The 20585-nt window shown below is 38.4% G+C and overlaps 1 long non-coding RNA gene across 7 annotated transcripts in view; it reads right to left on the bottom strand.

Annotated features, from left to right (window-relative positions):
- LOC103347702 (uncharacterized) overlaps window positions 1-20585 on the bottom strand; it is a 465331-nt gene that overhangs the window by 325143 nt on the left and 119603 nt on the right. For 4 of the 7 annotated variants that reach the window (XR_016230483.1, XR_016230485.1, XR_016230482.1 and 1 more), the window contains exon 2: window positions 7497-7614. The exons of 1 other annotated variant lie outside the window; for it this stretch is intronic. This is a non-coding gene — a long non-coding RNA (uncharacterized LOC103347702). Of the gene's footprint in view, window positions 1-7496; window positions 7615-18828; window positions 19072-20585 lie in introns of all 7 variants that reach the window. 2 more of the 7 variants (XR_016230488.1, XR_016230487.1) reach the window with 2 other exon arrangements.

The raw sequence follows: 20585 nt of genomic DNA, 5'->3' as shown, positions 1-20585 counted from the left end.
CAGCAGAAAGCTGGACTGTAAGAGGAGCAGCTGGGACAGAATCCGGTGCCCCGACAGGGACTAGAACCCAGGGTGCTGCAGCCACAGGAGGATTAGCCTATTGAGCCGCAGCACTGGCTGGTATAACATTTTGTAAAGAAGATTCAAAATATCTAGAACCATAATATCTTCATGAATTTTGATCTAGAAAATGAGTCCTCTGAGAGTCAAGATAAAGTTATTCAACAATATCAAAAATTTACATATGCAATACATTTATATCAAAAAAAAAAAAAAAAAAAACTAAATAAGGGGCCAGCACTGTGGCACAGTAAGCTAAGCCTCTGCCTGTAGTGCAGGCATCCCATATGGGCAACAGTTCGAGTCCCAGTTGCTCCACTTCCGATCCAGCTCTCTGTTATGGCCTGGGAAAGCAGTAGAAGATGGCCCAAGTGCTTGCACACCTGCATCCATGTAGGAAACCTGGAAGAGGCTCCTGGCTTCAGATCAGCTCAGCTCTAGCCATTGCAGCCATCTGGGAAGTGAACCAGCAGATGGAAGATTTCTCTCTCTGCTTCTGCCTCTCTTTTACCCTGCCTTTCAAATAAATAAATCTTTTTTAAAAATTCCATATAAATGTACAATTATAGTTTATCACTAGATAGAAAATTATCTAGTCATTAAAATGGTTATTATAAAGTAAATGTAGAAATATAACAAATATTTCTGGCCTATAGTTTGAGTGAAAAAAGAATATGGGAGACATATATTCTATTATTATAACTGTAAAAATATGTATTTGTGTAGAAATACACCATATCTTCTCAACTCTAACAGGCATGTTTTAACATCTTAACAGCTAAGAAATCAAGGTGCATCTTACAATCAATTTGGTCTCATGTTTTAAATGAAGCACATTTCTTAGTGGGAAATACAATAATAATGCATCTTAGAATTAATGAAACATGGTACTAGGAGAAAATATGCAAATAGCAACAGTGTGTTAAAGTTGAGAGACCCTGTGTTCATTTTGCTTACATTCAAAACTAAACTCTTTTCAGTAATAATGTTAAAATAACAAATGTGTAGAGTTACAAGCATTTTCCAGGTGGTGGAAAATCCTAGCAATCCATGCATCTGGAAAGAATTGTCATATTCAGTGAGCAAAACTTCTTGTAAGAACAGTTAGAGTATTTGAAGGAATTTTGAATACAGAGGTCTATTTTTTAGCAAGAAGGAGCAATGAAGGGGAATGGGGTTCCAAAATGTTTTCTGATCTATCTTGTGATTTGTGGGATGTAGTTTTATTTTATATCTAACTTCAGAAGGATCAAAAAGCATATACCATGTAGTAACCATGTAGAAACTGAAAATAATTAAGGAGATGTCTTCCTCATCACTCTTCATTAAAAGGGGCTCCAAATTAAGATACAATTAAATTTGGCATGAGGTATGAGAGGTAAATAGTTTTAAACTTATACAAAATTCTTGCCAAAAACAAGAAAACGATGCACATTCATGTGGCATCAGAAAGAGCCCTTAGGCTTTAAAATGTAAGAAAATGGAGAAGACTATACATAGAAAAAAGAGAAATGTTAGGAAAGGAACAAATGCCAGTATATTTAAAAGTACAATTTATTACATGAATTTGAGTTTTTCAGTAAAAGAAATGAGATGTTACTCATTTTTCTCTCATTTTTTTCTATGACAGAAGAGCTAATGTTTACTTACATCTGATGTCAAGAGTAGATGCAATCCACAAAGAGTAGGCTAAGTTAGAAAATCATCGAAGTTGGGGGAAAAAATTTCCTAAACCTATAATTATCAGAAGCTAGAAATCCTCATTACAATTATGATTCTAAAACATCTGTGGCAGGACTGCTGAGAGGTTACACATACATGAGAATGTCAAGTAGTCTATGCAAAATAAATTTAAAGATTTTAGTGCAAAAAAATTGAAATCCATGCATCATTTTTTCATAATAAATATTTTCAATGAACTTTCTGAAGATCTCCAGGAACAGTCTTGATTTTGTAGGCTTCTCTGTAGTCTGTGGTCAAGTCAGGGTAATGAGATCTAAATCAAAGGCTTCTGTGACCCACTGGGCCCTTCCTTATACTCCTCTTTAAAAGAAGAACTTTCAGATGGCCCAAGTGCTTGGGCCCCTGCACCCACATGGGAGACCAGGAAGAAGCTCCTGGTTCATGGCTTTGGCCTGTCCCAGTCCTGGCTTTTGCAGCCATTTAGGGAGTGAACCACCAGATGGAAGGTGTCTCTGTGTGTCTCTCTCTAGATAGATACATAGGTAGGTAGATAGATATAGATATAGATATAGATATAGATATAGATATATCTCACTCTTTCTCTGTAACTCTGCCCTTGAAGTAAATAAATAAATAAACAAATCTAAAACAAAAAAGGAAGGAGAAGAGCTTTCACCTTTTCCCAGGTACCCCTGCTGTCAATCCATATTGGATGCAATGACTACATCCACCTTTGTTCGAGGAACCACCTCAGCTCACGAGTCGAGACAAGGCTTAGTGGCCAGTTTTAAGATGGGTGAAGCAGAAAAAGAATCCTTGTACCTGATGACCCCTTGAATCTGCTCTGCCTGTGTTGGATGGCTTACCCCTAGATAATCACTGCACACGAGAGTGAATGAAATATCTTCATTAAGGCACACCTATTTCTAGCATTTGGTACTTAACAGTTGAACTGAATTCCTAGCTAATACATCAGAGGTGTGTTATTTTGTTTTTGCTTTGTCAAGAACTATTATAACATTCTTCAGAGGACAAGTCTCCTTACCTCATTCCCCAAGTTGAAGAATCAATGCATAAGTACCCATGCCTACTATGAGTTCTACCTAATTCCATATGTTTAAGGATTTGAACAAAGAGAAAACAAGATGATAGAGAAATGCAAAACAAAAAGGGTATAGCTGGCAGTAGAAGACAGCCTACAAATCCCAGGTATTCTGTTCACTGCAGAGCAGTCATCAGTTTTTAAATATGTCCTTAGCCTTCTTGAGAGAAGAACACAGACCTCTTACAGCTTTGGCTTTGAAATCAGAAAATATTCTTAGCCTTGGTCATGTGACCTTGGTGTCTTACTGAAGTTGTTCTGGGAGTATTTCCATATGTAATTTTAAAATAATCTGTATTATATGTGACAGCTTCAGGATAAAATGAAATAATTGTTGTGAATTGACCATTTTTGTGTCCTGAGATTCTAGAAATAAGTTAGAAATGTTCTTACTCAGTCTTCTCCCAATCACTGCTCTTTATCAAGAATGAATTTTTGAGTACCTCTTTATCCTGTCATTTTAAAACATAGGAAGTTCCAATTTATGGTTACAATTCCTGAGACAACTTCCCTCCAACCTTACAGACTAGATCTTTTGTGCTAATTCATTTGATTATAGAAAATTCTGTTATCTCTGTATACATTTTTAGTTCTTACTTAACAGTCAACTTCCAAAGAGAAATAAACTCGGGGCTTACTTTTGTTTAGGATTTATTTATCTGTTTGAAAGGCAGAGTTACAGAGAGAGATGGAGAGGATGGAGAGAGAGAGAGAGAATCTTCCATTCCCAGGTTCACTCTCCAAAAGGCCACATTGAGCAGGACTGGGCCAGGCTTAAGCCAGGAGCTAGCAGCTTGTTCTGGGTCTTCACATGTGCACAGGTGCCCAAATAACTTGGCCATCTTCTGATGCTTTCCCATGCACATAAGCAGGGAGTTGGATTAGAAGTGGATCAGCTGGGACACAAGCCAGTATTCATATAAGATGCCAGTATACCATGCAGCCACTTAACCTGACATGCCCCTACGCTGGCCCCAGAGGCTTACTTTCAACTCTTTTTTTAAAGATCTATTGTATTTATTTGAAATACAGAATTACAGAGAGAGGTAGAGAATGAGAGAAAGAGAGAGAGGTCTTCCATCCACTGGTTCACTCTCCAAATGGTCACAATGGCCAGAGCTGAGCTGATCTGAAGCCAGGAGCCACAAGCTTCTTCTGGGTCTCCCATGTGGGTGCAAGGGCCCAAGCACTTGGCTATCCTCCAATGCTTTCCCAGGCACATTTAGCAGACAGCTGGTTCAAAAGTGGAGCAGCCAGAACTCAAACCAGGACCCATACAGGATGCTGGGGCTACAGGCCTGAGCTTTAACTTGCTGTGCCACAGCGCCAGCCCACTTTCAACTGTTGATTCAATTCATGTTCATTAATTACCAACTACATATGTATCACTGTGGGCATAAGGTGGATACTGTCTTAGGAGGGGTGGGGTTGGTGGAGGTGATGAAGGAAGGGATAATTCAGAGTACAACATGACTAAGATCTAGTTAATAATTAATAATGCACCCTCAATTAGTAATGAAGAATCCCTCATGGGCTCATAAAAAATGTAAGCATTGAACTCTGTTTTTCACTTCATATGCAAAGGCTGCTTGAAGAAGGAGATATTTGTTAACGAGAACATTTTGAGAAACAGTCTTCCCATTTTTCTCAGTGTTTCCGGTTTTACCCTCAAGTCAAACTAACCCCTCAGAAAAGTTCATACTTATCCTAAATTCTATTGAGAGGGGGCTTATGGGTAAGAGTGCCTCTGCTGTTTACTGAAGAATGATGTTAGAGTCACACGGCTGTATGCGGTGCTGAGAACATCACCCACTGCCCTTAGGGGAGTTTCCATGTGAGTAATTTTGTTTAGATTTTAATCTAGTGAAGTATTTGTTTTTCAGTAAAAATTGCTATGATTATTCTCCCTGGATATTAAAACTATGTCCCACACTAACTTGTGTTCATGCTGGGTGCCAGGAAACATAGAACCCCAATTTCTCCTTCATTACTACCAACTTTGAAGCCCCATATGGTCTAAAGATTTGTTTTTCTTTTTCCTCCCATCTCCTAACACCCATCTTCACTTTCTTCTGACTCAAACTTACATTTGCCCCAACCTTAACATTTTTTTCTCTCCCATTTAAATTTTACTATTTTGCAGAATGCTTTCATCATAGGCAACATAAGATGAATTGCAAAATGAGGTAAGTAATAGATAAGTTAAATTAATAAATAAAACAAGGGTCCAAATTAAATATAATTCAGGCAAAGAGTGGATGTCTTGAATTATTTCAAGGACCTGATTCCTGAAGCTATTTCATACTACCAGGTCAGACTTTCCTTTCTCATGTAGGGTAGCCTTCCCAAGCTAAGGTACATCAGATCCTGCACAATATTCTGTAGAATATCTGTAACTCCACAGAATTGGAAACATTAGCCAGAAAGAAAATCCATTTTTCCCCAAAGAAATTGGCTGATTCCTATACCAAGAGAGGCATTGTCCATACCATTGAAGTGATCACAACATATAGAAACAGCAACAATAAAAAAGCTATTCCAGGAAGTTGTTATATAAAATGTATGTGTCAATTGGCTTGGTCCTCGATTAATAAAAAGTTGACAACTGAAATTAGGTCACTTAATAGCTGTCTGGGGCCAACTTTTCTATGATAGCTATGTACTCAATCAGGTGGTTAAATATTAACTAATCACACTATTTGTAAGTTGCTGTATGAGAAATAATATGTCATAAACCCAACACTTGAAAAGCTTATAATATAGTGAAGAAAACTAGATTAATACTCAAAAGCCCATAAGTCTTGTTAGCACATTTTTCAAACATACAGATAGAGAGCTTCCACTAGGTAGAATTAAGAAAGGTTTCCTGGTGCCATGAATTTTGATATAATCCTAATAATATTTAGAACATGCTACCAGGTAAACTGAACAAAAGTATGAAAGTGGCAGGTGGTAGGGGAAGAACAGAAAGTTGAAAATATTAAAGAAAGAGCCCAGTATTTTGGCATTCAGTAAAGTGGTGGTCAACAACATTTGGGAAGACTATTAGCACAGACTAGTAGTTTGTTCTTAGTTGGGAGTGAGATATCCTTGAATCTTTCCCAGAAAAGGAGTGATAGCATCAGCGATTCCTTAATAGATTTTATCTGGAATTCAAATGTGGGTTGGATTGGAGCTGGAGAGAATCATAGTTGGAAAATGAGTAAGAAGCTAATCCAGTTTCCTATATAGGAAAGTGTTTGTTTAACACCTTATTGTAGAGCAAATGTTGATTCTGCACCTGTCATATACACTGCATACTGCATCACACATAGAATTAAGACTAATAATAATTCTTGTAATAATTTACTAATAAAATTTAGCTTTAATTATGCTTCACAATAACAGGTTTCTTAAGATACAAAAATCTATCATCACACGATATTTTAACTATCTCAACCATTTCAGTGTAAAGAAAATCAAAGAAGACTTCCAGCAGTGTCTTTGGATATTTTTTGTTTTTTACTACGGCGATCAAAGCAGCAAGGGGTCTGATTTTCTGAACATTATTGACTGGAAATGTTTACTTCTGCAAATCTTTTTGTTGCTTTCAAAATTATAAGTGTACTTGGTCCCCTCTCACTCACTAAGTGCTTTTCTCCACATATCTGAACAGCTGAGAAACTTCAAAAGGCAATTTCTGTCACAATTGGGACCATTCTGATATTTGGACCTAATGTAAAAAAAAATTCATTTTCTGCTTTCCAACTACCTTTTCATCCACACCAAAGAATAATCCCATTTAAAATGCAATTAGCTACGATTACCATGCATATCCAATTTATCAAGTTTTATTTAAAACCTACTTTGGATGTATTATTTTAAAACATACTATTGTTCCAAATTTTTTTGAATGTGTATGAAAAGGGTCATTTCTGGATGTTGTTATGCATTTATAGCCTTCATCATAAACCTGTCGGTGCTTTATCTCAAATTCTGTGGAAGCTTTTCTGCTTTTCCTTTTCTGCTGAGGCTAACCATTATCAAACTCCATACAGGAAGCCTTGATGAACAATGTTTCAAATTTTTCCTGTTGGTAACTAATGGTGACTTAAGCCATTAATGATATTTTTGAGAAATTTTAATTTTTTTAAGTTTTGTGTATATATTTGTTTGAAAGGCAGAGAGAAAGAGTTGGAATGAGGAAGGAAGTAAAGGACACAGGGAGAGGGTGGGATGGGGAGGCAGGGGGGAATCTTCCAACCACTGGTTCACTCCCCAAATAGCCACAAGAGTTGGGGCTGGTCCAGACAGAAGCCAGGAGAAAAAAACCCTATCTGGTTCTCCCATATGAGTGGTAGGGCCCCAACTACTTGGGCCCTTTTCTGATGCCTTCCCATTAACAGGGATCCGGATTAGGGAAGTGGAACAGCCAAGATTCAAAATGGCACTCCAACATGGAATGCCAGTGTCACAAGTGGCCATATAACCCACTGTGCTACAACGCCAGTCCTGAAAACTTAAACAAAAAAATGAATAAAATGAAAAAGTTGTTCCTGGTTCCTATATACACACTTGATCATATGTTAACATCTTTAATTTTTTTAAATCCATTAATCGAGTCACAGAAACAGAAAGAAATCTTTCATTTTCCGGTTTCCTCCCCAAATACCTGCAACAGCTGAGGCTGAGCCAGTCTGAAGCCAGGAACCAGGAATTCAATCCATGTCTCCCAAAGGGTGGCAAGGACCCCCATATTTTAGCCTCCCAGAGCACACATTGGCAGAAAGCTGTAAGAGGAGCAGAACTGGGTTTGAACCCAAGTATACCCATATGCAATGCAGACATCCCAAGCAGCATATTACACTCTGCACTAAATACCTGCCCATGTGTTAACAATTTTAAACTTCTATTTATTTTTTAAAAATAAACATTATAAAGCAAATTAAAGTCCTCTTAGGAGCTTATTCCCTAAGCCACTCTGCTTTCTTTATCTCAGAAGCAACCCTTGCGAGTACTATTAATGTTTTAATCCATCTTTAATCCATATGATACATATGCTCCACTCTCTATCTATAAATAATATACCCTATTATTTTGTGTTGCTCTTCACATTTAAATAAATAGCATCATGAAATCATATTGTTCGGTAATATTTTCATTCATGTTATGTTTTTGAGACCTATCTGTTTGTATAGACCCTATTCACTCCTTTTCAGCACTGGGTTGTGCTCCCTTGCATGAGAAAACTCCATGATACCTATTCTTTTAGGATATTCCATTACATTCTTCACTTAGCCGATTCAAATATTTTACTTTCACAAGCAACACTGGATGAGAAGCAGTTTTGTGCATGTCTCTGAGTTTATTTAGGGGCCAGCACTGTGGCATAGAGGGTAAAACCGCTGCCTGCAGTTATCAGTATCCCATATGGCCGCCAGTTCAAGTCCCAGCTGCCCCACTTCCTATCCAACACTTTGCTATGGCCTGGGAAATCAGTAGAAGATGGACCAAGTCTCCTTGGACCCCTGTGCCTACGTAGGAGACCCAGAGGAAGTTCCTGGCTCCTGGCTTCAGATCGGTGCAACTCCAGCCACTGTGGTCAATTAGGGAGTAAACCAGCAGATGGAAGACCTCTCTCTGCCTCTCTTTCTCTCTCTGTGTAACTCTGAATTTCAAATAAATAAATAACCCTTTTTTAAAAAAGTTTATTTAGCAATTGAAAATATTAAAAATTAAAATTCAAACTATTTTTAAAAGAAGAATTTCTTTGAGAAATAGATTTAGAAATGAACGTATGTGTACTTTTTAAGTTTTTCTTTGAAACTGCCAAATTGCTCTCCAAAGTGGCCATACTGTTTATGCCTCACTTGTTATTTCAGTCTTTCATTTTTTGCCACTCTGATGGGTGAAAATTATGACTAATTGCTGTTTCCATTTGCATCCTCTAGATTACTAGTAAGGAAGCCTGAGTGAAACTCTCCCCTCTGTGACATGTTGGGGAGGTGGACTTGGCTAAAAAGCAATGACAGTGGCGTCAGACACCCTGTCTCAGCAGGAACTTGTCATAATAGGACTGCATCTTGCCGCTCACAGGTTCGGAGAGGTGCCTGAGTGAGGTCATCAGCTTCCACAAAGTCCATCATGATATATCATGTCTAGCAAACTGTCCAGGCCTACAAAATAATATGAAGCTAAAAGCTTTCCCACTGTGTGAAGTGACAGAACGCAGAGTAGCCTGTGTCCATTTTGAAAACCAGAAACTGTCTGTTTACAGCAGTACGGCACCATCATGCCTCACAGAAGTAACAGTTTGAACCAGACTTGGTTCGGCTGGTACCGCGGCTCAATAGGCTAATCCTCTGCCTGTGGTGCCGCCACCCCAGGTTCTAGTCCCGGCCTGGGCACCAGATTCTGTCCTGGTTGCTCCTTTTCCAGTCCAGCTCTCTGCTATGGCAGAGAGTGCAGTGGAGGATGGCCCAAGTGCTTGGGCCCTGCACCCGCATGGGAGACCAGGAGAAGCACCTGGCTCCTGATCACCGTGGTGCCACAGCACGCCGGCTGCGGCGGCCATTGGAGGGTGAACCAATGGCAAAGGAAGACCTTTCTCTCTGTTTCTCTCTGTCTCTCTCACTCTCTCTCTCTCACTGTCCACTCTGCCTGTCAAAAAATTTTTAAAAAATAAGAAAACAAAGGTTACACCAAAGAAGAGATGTGGAAAGAGAAAATCCATGAAAATTTACTTATAGTTTGCATAAATTACTGTGATGAATGTGTCCAACAGTATGCCCAGAATGCAAAAGCAATGCTTTACAGAGGAAGAGAATTCATCCATTGTGGGGGAGAAACAGAAAGCAGAACAGCACAGAGAAGGGACTCCTTCTGGAAAAGCATGGAGCCAGGAAAAGTGCATAGCATTAAAGGAACTGTATGTTGTATGCACATCTGTGACAAACATCACATGGAGAGAAGCAGTAGAGCTTTATTATATCAATGACTTTGGTGGAAGAATTCCATATTATAATAAAAACAGAGAATGAGGCGATTGTAGCCAATAGAAGGCTTTTGCAGATACCCTCAGCATACTTAGTGAGCAGTCTTCACTGATGGAGAACAAAAGATGGTGTGTGTGTCATTCCAGAGGGGTCATCACCAGGGAAAGAGAGGTAATAAACCCACAAGTCCATGCACAGCACTGTAGAAGAGGAATATGGCCTTGAACTTGATCTGTCTAGTCAAAGATTAAATCATGAGCAATTAACTCTATTCTTTGACCTAGTTCTGCTATGGGGGGGGTGGGGGGGTGGGCATTTAATGTAACCCAAAGAATTCTACAAGTTACTTTTTTCCCAGTAGTATACATTACAGAATCATAAGGAAATGGCTGGATTAAGATTTGGAAAGGCATGTGCCAACATCACCTTGGGATTTTAGCCATCTCTTACTCCACTGCTCAAAATCTCATCTCCTTAACATGCCAGGAGAATTCTAGTATATGGTAACACATTTATTGACTTCCAAAAAAATCATTTTGATAGTAGTCATTTCCCAACTATTTTTATCCAAAAGAAATACACTCATGCTTACCCAAAAAAATGTGTGTAGAACTATGTGTATCAATACTGGCAACTGCTCCAAACTGGAAACACGCCAACTGTTTAGTTTTTTATTATTATTTATTTATTTGAAAGGAAGAATTAGAGAGAGAGAGAGAGAGAGAGAGAGAGAGAAAGGTCTTCCTTCTGTTGGTTCATCCCCCAAATGACCACCACTGCCAGAGCTGTGCAGATCCAAATCCAGGAGCCAGGTGCTTCCTCCCAGTCTCCCATGCGGGTGCAGGAGCCCAAGCACTTGGGCCATCCTCCACTGCTCTCCCAGGCAACAGCAGAGAGCTGGACTAGAAGAGGAGTAACCGGGACTAGAACCCAGTGCCCATATTGGATGCTGGCGCCTCGGGCAGAGGATTAACCAAGTAAGCCACGGCGCCGGCCCCATGATTGCTGTTTTTTAGCCCTTGTTTATACTCCTGTGGAACTGTGGTCTTCCTACTTTTCACTTGTTGAGTATTATGGTTTGTGGTGAATTAAGTCTGTGATTGTAGAGTCTACTGAAATTATGTCTTTGCAAAAATTAAAGGAAAAAAGAAAGGAAGGAAGAAGAGGGACTGAGAAAGGGACAAAGGGAAGGAGGGAAGTAAGTTATCTTCTTAGAACTGTACCTATGAAATACTAAAATCTATTCTCTTTATATTAATAAAAATTTTTAAAGTTTAAAATAAATAAATAAATAAATGTGACAATTTGAATGCATCAGAAGGGTACTGTGGTAAGTGGGGCAAGGAAATCTATACTCTGAAAGATCTATGCTATGTGGTTCCCTTTACATGACATTCTGGAAAAGGCAAAAATATATTGTTGCATGATGTGACACTAGGTTTTTCTGCCCTCATTTGCTTATGACAGACCCTAAAGTCGTACCACTGCTGAGGATAACAGTTTGCCTGGTTGGCCAACAGAAGGCAGGTGATTGCATGGAGAGGTGCTACAGATAGTTGGTACCCAAGTAAAATCAAATAGATCAAGGCTATCTGCCTCAGTAGAGGAACCAGAGTAAGTTGTAGCTTTACCTAATAAGGGAAGCAGCATTAGCCAGAATGAAAATGCAAGGTTCCCCATAGGAGGGGTAACACCTCAGAACAGCATGACAAGTCTGAAAGTGAAGTAGAAAAATGATATCTTCAGAATGTATTGCACCAGTGGATTTTCACTAGCTCTTGAGCTTTCACACTCTTTTTATGTGGCAACCAAATTGTGTTCAGGAGGCTCGCTAGCAAAATGAGTCAGGAAGATCACTAAAGGAAACCAAGCTTCACAGAGGCATTACTTGTGTATATGTCTGTAAAGTGAGGAAATGGACAGCATGGCAGGAAGATTGGCTACCTGATTCATACTTCTTGATATTCATAGCCATGAATCATCAGCTCTTTGAATATGGAAAAGATCATCTAAGCTCAATAAAACATGCCTACCGTGATGGGTTATCACTCCTATGATTACATTGTATAGAACCCCATTTTTTTGCCAAATTATTTGAAAAAACAAGTAGCTGTAATCTCAAAGCCACAGGAGAGTGAATTATGTCAACCACTCAAGTTAGCATGAAAGTGAGCCTTTCCTCACTAATCCACGTTGGTGGGAATGCAAACTGGTAAAGCCACTACGGAAGACAGTTTGACGATTCCTCAGAAACCTGAATATAGACCTACTACACCACCCAGCCATCCCACTCCTGGAATCTATGCAAGAGAAATTAAATTGGCAAATAAAGGAGCTGTCTGCACCTCAATGTTTATTGCAGCTCAATTCACAATAGCTAAGACATGGAATCTACCTAAACACTCATCAACAGAAGAGTGGATAAAGAAATGATGGGATATGTACTCTATAGAATACTATACAGCAGTAAAAAATGGAATCCAGTCATTTGCAACAAAATGGAGGAATTTGGAAACATCATGCAGAGTGAAATAAGCCAGTCCCAAAGGGACAAATATCATATGTTCTCCCTGATCGCTTACAACTAACTGGGCACCTAAAAGGAAACCTGTAGAATTGAAAATGATTCTATGAGAAGCAATGACTTGATCAGCCCTTGTCCTGTCAAGGAACAGCTTACTATTTTATTCCTTTTAGTATTTTCTTTTCTACTTAATACTATTGGTTGAACTCTTCACTTAACACACAATTATTCTTACGTGTTTAAATCCAATTGAAAATGGATCCCTGCTAAAAATAAGAGTGGGACTAAGAGAGGGAGGAGATGTACAGTTTGGAACACACTCACTCGGACTTACCCTATGGGTAAAAGTAAAACTTGCCATGGGACTCCAAATCCCATTATGTGGCAGGCACCAATGCCATCTTACAAGTTAAATTGATCAGTTTAAGTTCATAACTGATCGTAAAGTAGGATTAAGTGTCAAAGGGATTACATAAATTAGACCAGTGTCTGCAAATAATAATGGATAGAATTTAAAAGGAGAGAATTATGCAACATGGGAAGCAGGCCACATAGCAGACTCATAGAATGATAAATGCCCTACACAGCACTCTGACCTCAGAATCAGCCCTTAAAGAATTCAGATATAGCTAAAAAGCCCATGACAGTTTCTCAGGCATGGAAAGCCAAGATACTGTGGCAAAAAAAAATTGACCTAAATGAAATATCTCTGTGAGATCTCAGTGGAAAGAAGAGGCCATCAAAAAAGGAGTTATCTTTCTCTGAAGGGAGGAGAGAATTTCCACTTTGATTATGGCCTTGTCTAAATAAGGTTGGAGTTTGTGAACTCAAGAGGCTTCCATAGCCTTGGCAGTCATGACAAGAGCCTTGGGTGATCACTGACATCATAAATAAGAGTGTCAGTTGTTAAATCAACAACCAGAGTTACTGTGCATTTGCTCCCCATGTAGGACCTCTATCCTCAATGAGTTGTACTATGAGAATTAATGCTAAAACTAATCTTCAAACAGTACTTTATACTTTGTGTTTCTGTGTGGGTACAAACTATTAAATCTTTACTCAGTATAGAGCTGATCTTCTGTATATAAAGATAATTAAAAATGAATCTGAATGAAGAATGGAATGGGAGAGAGAGTAGGAGATAGGATGGTTTGCGGGTGGGAGGGTAGTTATGTGGGGAAGAACTGCTATAATACAAAAGTTGTACTTTTGAAATTTATATTTATTAAATAAATGTTGTCTATTAAAAAAAAGAAGTGAGCCTTTCTCTAGTTGAGCCTTAAGATGAGAATGAAGCCTTGGCCAATATCTTGATGGAAGCCTTACAGAAAATACAACCAAGCCAAATGCAGATTCCTGAAACAGATGCACTGTGAAATAACAAATGTGTATTGTTTTAGCTTCTGGGTATATGGTTCTCTTACACACAGCATAAAAACTAATGCAAGTAGATGTACTTCATATGAGGCTACTTCATATCAAGTATGTGGGAGACAAATACACTGTTGTGCAGTTAGTTAAGGAGCCACCTGCAACACTAGCATCACATATGGATGCTGGTTTGAGTCCTGGTTGTTCAATTTCCCATCCAGCTCCCTACTAATGCCCCTGGGAAGGCAGTGGAGGATGGCTAAAGTCCTAGGGCCCCTGCACCCAATGGCAAAACCCAGATGGAGTTACAGCCTGGCACAGCCCCTAGGTATTGCAGCCATTTGGGGATTGAACCAAAGAATGATATATCTCTCTCTCCCTCCCTTTCTCTCTCCCTCTCTCTCTTTCTCCTTCCCTCCCTCCCTCAATGTAACTCTGCTTTTCAAATGAAATAAATTTTAAAAAGTCCTATATATGGAAAGCAAAAGTCCTATACTATGTCTATTCTTTCCACCATCACCCCTTTTCCCCCCGAACCTCCTTCCACCCCAGCCGATAACATTATACCACTGCCTGACCTCCCTGCTCTGAATGGAGACCTGAATCCTGGAATGCTGGGCATGCAGCACATGAAACCACATGGGCAAGACCTCAGGACTTTGCTACCATCCTCAGCATCAGGTCTTCACAGAAGAAATGAGTGAAACACGCTACAGAAGGGTGTTTAAAGGTGCAAGGGATCAAACATACGTCTACCTTCCAAGTTAGAGAGGCTCCAACCACTAGTCCCCACCTGCTTCTTCTGATTCTGGTACAACCAAATCAAGATAGGCTACTGTAAGTAAGCCTTTGCTTTAAGTAGAATAGAGACAGGATTTTTCAGTATGTGCTACACAGGTTCTGCACAGTTAAGTTTTAGGTCATCTTGTTCCAGATGTCTATACTCCTGTAATACGCTGGTCCCTGACATGCTATTTCTTTGATCTTCATAGAGATAGTGCCTTCTTTAGATCTCAACTCAGGTGACAATGCCTCAGAGAAGTATGTCCTTTCCTCTGGAACTAGATCACATGGCAGTATTGGCCTTCAGGGTACATCTCTCCTACTCAATTCTCATCACAACTGTCATCTTAACTTCATCTTAACACAATTCTCATCTTAACTGTCCACTGGCCAGAGTGATTGTTTGCTTAATGTGAGCCTCTCCCAATGGCCTCTTTCTGAGACAAACAAGCAGAAACCAGGACAGGTTTTGACTTCCCTGTGACTTGCCATGAACCTACCAGTACTGAGAAGAGATCTTTGTACATATTATAAGTGTACATTTAAAATTGCATAGAAATACAATTAAAAGATAAGTTTATTTGGGCACAATTTTTTTAACTTTTATTTAATGAATATAAATTTCCAAAGTACAGCTTATGGATTATTATGGCTTCCCCCCCCCAATAACTTCCCTCCCACCCGCAACCCTCCCCTCTCCCACTTCCTCTACCCACAAAAATTTTGAAATACATGCATAGTTCATTTATAATACACATTTTCCATGAATTTCTTATATGCACATATTTCAACTTTTTTGCACAAAATAAACTTATCTTTTAGTTCTGCTATCCACAAAATTTTTGAAATACCCTAATAAGTTCCATTATACAGCCATTTAATAAAAAGTTGAATAAAGCATGTTTGTCTAAAACAATAGGAGAAAAGATGAGCCCTGACCTTAGAGTAAGGAAACTGGGTGTGGACCTGCTTCTCACTCAATTTTAGAGTAACATGTATCTCTCTGCTTCTTGACATGATCACCAATGTACTTTTTTTGACTTTGCCTCTTCAATGAGGCAACGATGAGAAGACCTTTGAAATCCTGCTTCATTTCCTCAGACATCCACCATTTTTCAACAAAAACTTCTCAAAAGAACTCCAGGCTGCATGTAAACCACTTTAGAGCCCATTGAGGCCTAAAGTTAAAAGGTCAGATTGTGTAGAATGGCCCTCATAGTCATCTGGGAACAATAACTAAAACATATAAATTACAAAACCATGATGGCCAGCTGCCGTAACCATGGAAACAGATGCTGGCTTGGCCAAAGTGCTTTATAATGATTATGATTAATCATCCTTGAAATCACTGTTATTTATTGGTGTATAACTGTTGGAATCATGTTGGAAGAGCTATGGTGTACAGTCTTACAAATTTCAGTTATTGCAGTTGGTACCCTGGCTATAAAATAGCAAAAAAAAAAATGCTTTTTAAAATATATTCATTAACTATCAAAGGAAACAAAAATTACAAGTCATAGCTTACAATAATAGTCAATAAAAACATTGCACCAACACAAGTCATTATGTGCAAAATAATTTTTTTCCAAGCTTTACATAAACTTAGCACTTAAAGAACACTTAAATAATTTGGAGCCCTTCCTTGTGAGTTCTTTCTAAACCTTTTTTAACAATTCTACATTCTCTGTGCATAAGTCAAAGTCATAGGTTTTTAAAAAGATTATTAATTATTTTATAATTGGCCCCTCCTTCAGCCAATCATCTTTGTTAATTGCATTCATCAACTTTTACAAATTTGTGAATGTTCTGAATTTTATCTTTCTGCACCTCATTGATTAAGTGTGATTTTTTAATTTGATCACATTGGTAATTGAGGTACAACAGTTGAAAGGAATCTTCATTCAAACTAGTTTTAGAGGGAGCTAAGGGGCACTTTGAGGAGACAAGAGGTTCTTTGTTCTTTTAGAACCTTCTTAGAGCTTCCTCATATGCTCCGACAACTATATCCACCTGAACAATAAACCCAGAAGGTACCTTACAAAGTATGCACAACCTTGACTTTCCTTCACATGTATAGGGATGTATACCAGAAACATCAGATATGCCAATAGGCCCAGAGGCAACTGTGAGCATGGGTGCATTCCTAACTCATGTTTTCCCAGAACACGTCCACACTCCTCAAATACACTGTTTTCAGTGGCAGTAGAAGACTTGGATAAGGGCCTCAGGTACTGTTGGTACAAGTTTTTCCTAAGCATATCCATAAAGCTACTGCCATATAATTCTTGGTCTAGTGCCACAAATAAACAGCAATCTTTGGGCCCTGGGCTATGCTCTTTGAACAGCTTTGGGATTGCTCTGCACAATGCTCTGATTGTCTGTGGGGTGGGGCAGCTAGAGAGAGTTGGAGTGGGTGCTGGGAGTCTGCTGTAGCAGTCATGCTAGGATATACTGAAAGTACCAGGTGTTGTGCAAAGAGGCTTGGAGATGCATTTATGGCTCCAGTCACTGTAAACCTCCTGTCCGACTCTACTCAATAGACCTAGAAAATGACTCAAGATGCTTTGTACAGTTGGAATAGATAAGGAAACCTTGGCAAATTAGAAACTGATAAACTTAGCAAAGAAGTGTTAAAAGAGGTAGGATTTGTGGTAATTCCCTAGTAAGTTTTACTAAAATGCCCACATAATTGATCACAGAAGGGCAAATATGCAGATTGTATGCTAAGTATTTACACATAAAGGGAAGATAAGTCTTCCCCACAGAGGTATGTGGGCCTTCAAGTGTATCTTCAATTGAAAAATGGAAAAGTACTCTCAAAGGTATTCTGATCCAAGTCTCTGAAACTTCCAGAACAGAGAATTACCACATTTTTAATGACCTCAGAAAGACCTCATGATCTTATTTCATAGCATATTCTAGAGATTTATTATAAAATATAGTGAAGAGTTGCAAGTATTTCATCTCAGTGGTTCTCAACTGGAGATGATTTTGTGCTCCAGGAAACATGTGAAAATGTCCAGAGACTTTTTTATTGTTACAATTGTGGGGAATGCAGATGCTACTGATGGCTAGTGACAGAAGTCAGGGATGCTGCTACACTTCCTATACTGCTCAAGCCAGGTTCATACTACACAGAATTATCTAACCCAAAATGTCAATAGTGCTGAGGTTAAAAAACTGATACAGTCAAAATAATCAGTGTAACCAAATTATTTCTCTTTGAAACAGCTGAACAAAAATAAAAGATGCGTAGTTTGAATAGGGAAATTCATCATTAAAGGCATCTGTGTACTCTGTCATGGTCCCAAAAAATACAATAATTTCATTGAAGAGATTTTTGCTATTCAAGTAGAAGGGACAGACATTTTTATAAGAAGCCCACCATGCAGGCAGACCTTGCTTTACAGGGATCTCTGAGAGGTGGGGAGTGATGTGCATGATGTAAAATACTCTATATGAGGGTACTTCTAAAATTTCATTCAAAATAGAATTAAAAGATAAGCTTATTTTTGGTACAAAAATATTTTGAAATCCATACATACAATGAGTCTCCAAAATACTTGTAGAAAAGACGCATAATGAAAAAACTATGCAGGAGTTTCAAAAAATGTTTGTACTAGGGGCTGGTGTTTTGGTATAGTATATTAAGCTGCCATTTAGGGATGTCCACACCCCATATCAGAGTACCTGGTTCAAATCCTTGCTATGTCACACTTCTTATCCAGCTTCCTGCAAATGTTCCTTGGAGGCAGCATATTATGGCCCAAGTCCTTAGGTTCCTGCCACACACATGTGGAACACTAATGGGGTTCCTGGCTCCTGGCTATGACCTTCTGAGCCTTGCTACTGCAATCACAGGAGACTGAACCAGAGGATGGAAGATGTCAGTGTCTGTCTGTCTCTCTCTCTCTCTCTCTTTCTCTCTCTCCTTTCCCTCCATCCCTTCCTTCCTTTATGTGCCACTGTCTTTCAAGTAAATAAATATAACAAAAACTGCATGGAAAATAGAATTAAAAGATAATACACATTAAAAAATATTACACCAAAATAAGTATCTTTTAACTCAATCTTTCCATGAACGTTTTGAAGTTCCCTTTTAGATGTTTTAAGAAGGACGCAATCCATTCTGCTTGGAAGTTGGGGAAATTTTAATATGGAAAAGTGACTTTGAACTCTCAAGCTAGTTAAGCTTCACTTTCTAATAATACAATCTGGCCATAGTTTGAAATTCCTTATTGAAAAAGTACCAAGCAATTTTCTAAATACTTTACATCCATTATTTGCTAATATTCTGCAAACAACTACAAAATAGGAACCATTATCTTCACCTTACAGATGAGCCAGAATCCTTACATGAACTCTCAGTCTCTGGGTGACCATCCATAGCCACTGGACAACATGGTCTCCATGGAAATACATCAAATTATTTCTGCCAGAGGATGTCAACCACCAATCATTGGCCCCTCGCTTCCATGGGAACGAACTGATGATCTTCCCAGCTCAGTATTCATCATCCTAACATCAACAGGATAATTTTTTCACCAAAGAGTTATCTTGCTGTAGGTTCCACACTGTGGAGCAAAAATGGAATTTCAAATTATCTGTAGAAATAGTAACATTAAATAGTTCTCTGGGATATTGACTCTAAAAGCCTATATTCTACAAATGGGCCAAAAGTAAGGTCCCTGTCATTGCCTCCCCTAAGTCAAATCAATTTCCTCTTGACTGTTAAACAAAGCTCTCACCTGATATTCATCTCATATTCATTCATTCATTCATTCATTCAATCAACATATAGTCTGATCATCTACTACATACCAGGTAGTGGGCTAAATGCTTGGGATATGGCCATGAAAGACAGAAATCTCTTAACCTTGTGGAACTAATCAAAGTAAAAGGAACCTGGAGATGAAGATTTCCAAGTAAATAAAGTAGGCATCATGTTTCTTATCTTTGAATTATTTGAATTACTGACATCATTATTCATCTGAATTTTTAATTTATACCTATATCACAATAAAATGTTCCGTATTTTGCCATATTTCATTTCCAAACAGATAGATCACAACCTCTGGAAGGCATAAGTATAAAAACAGAAAGAATACCAACACCTAATTCTGAAGTATTCAAATAGCATACAAAGATGTATTAAGCTGAAAGATATCAATATGCTTTTCTTATCTCAATGACCTTGCTTTTTTCAGAGATCTCCTAGTTTCATTCCAATGTATAGTAATGAAAATATTTTCACAAATTTATACCTAATATATATATATATATATATATATTCAGTTGAGAGATTAAATCAATTTCATTTGTATACAAGGTATTTTTACACATTCTACTTTACAAATCTCAGTTGATTTTTTTCTACACTTACTTTTTTTTTCACTTTTCTACATCACCTGAAGTATGATAAGGAAGTTTTTTTTTACAAGACCCCTAGACAAAACCATTTCCTAAAACTTGCAGGTTTATTTGTATTGCTCTCTGCATCTGGAAGCCCCTATTTTCTCTTCATCAGTTGCTACAGCACTCCCTCCAAAACTCTATTGGAGATTATTTCAATTATATGTATGTGTTTATTTTCATACTTTGATCTACTCCTGAAAAGGTTTGAATGACCTAATAACATCAGTTAAAAGTGGAGCTAGAGAAGAAAGTAAAGCAAGAGTGGAGATGAAACAGAGCCAAAAATAAGTCTAAAAATGCATATCCTAATAATCCACACATGTGAACTGGTGGGCCAGAAATCTGATCCCAACTTTTCAAGCAGCCAACATGAAAAGCAAAATGTTATCAGTTATATAATTCACAGTGGCTATGAGATATTAACAACTTAAATTTCCTGAGGAAGTTTAATTGTTTTTGGTATTCAGACCAGGAATCAATGTTCCCCAGCACCAGCATCCACATAAGCAGGTGATTTAAAAAACAAAAACACAGTTTCTTTACAATTCATACAACAAGATCCATGGGGTCGCCGATTAAGATGACTCTTGAGGTAAGACAGGGACACAGACACCTACATAGAGCAGGTATATTTAGGAAATGAGAAAAGAGAAGACCAGGATACTCACCTAAC

The sequence above is a fragment of the Oryctolagus cuniculus genome, chromosome 2 (genome assembly GCF_051225735.1).
Source record: "Oryctolagus cuniculus isolate XC-2025 breed Fujian yellow rabbit chromosome 2, ASM5122573v1, whole genome shotgun sequence".
NCBI classification, from domain to species: domain Eukaryota; kingdom Metazoa; phylum Chordata; class Mammalia; order Lagomorpha; family Leporidae; genus Oryctolagus; species Oryctolagus cuniculus.
This window is presented reverse-complemented; position numbering and strand designations above follow the sequence as displayed.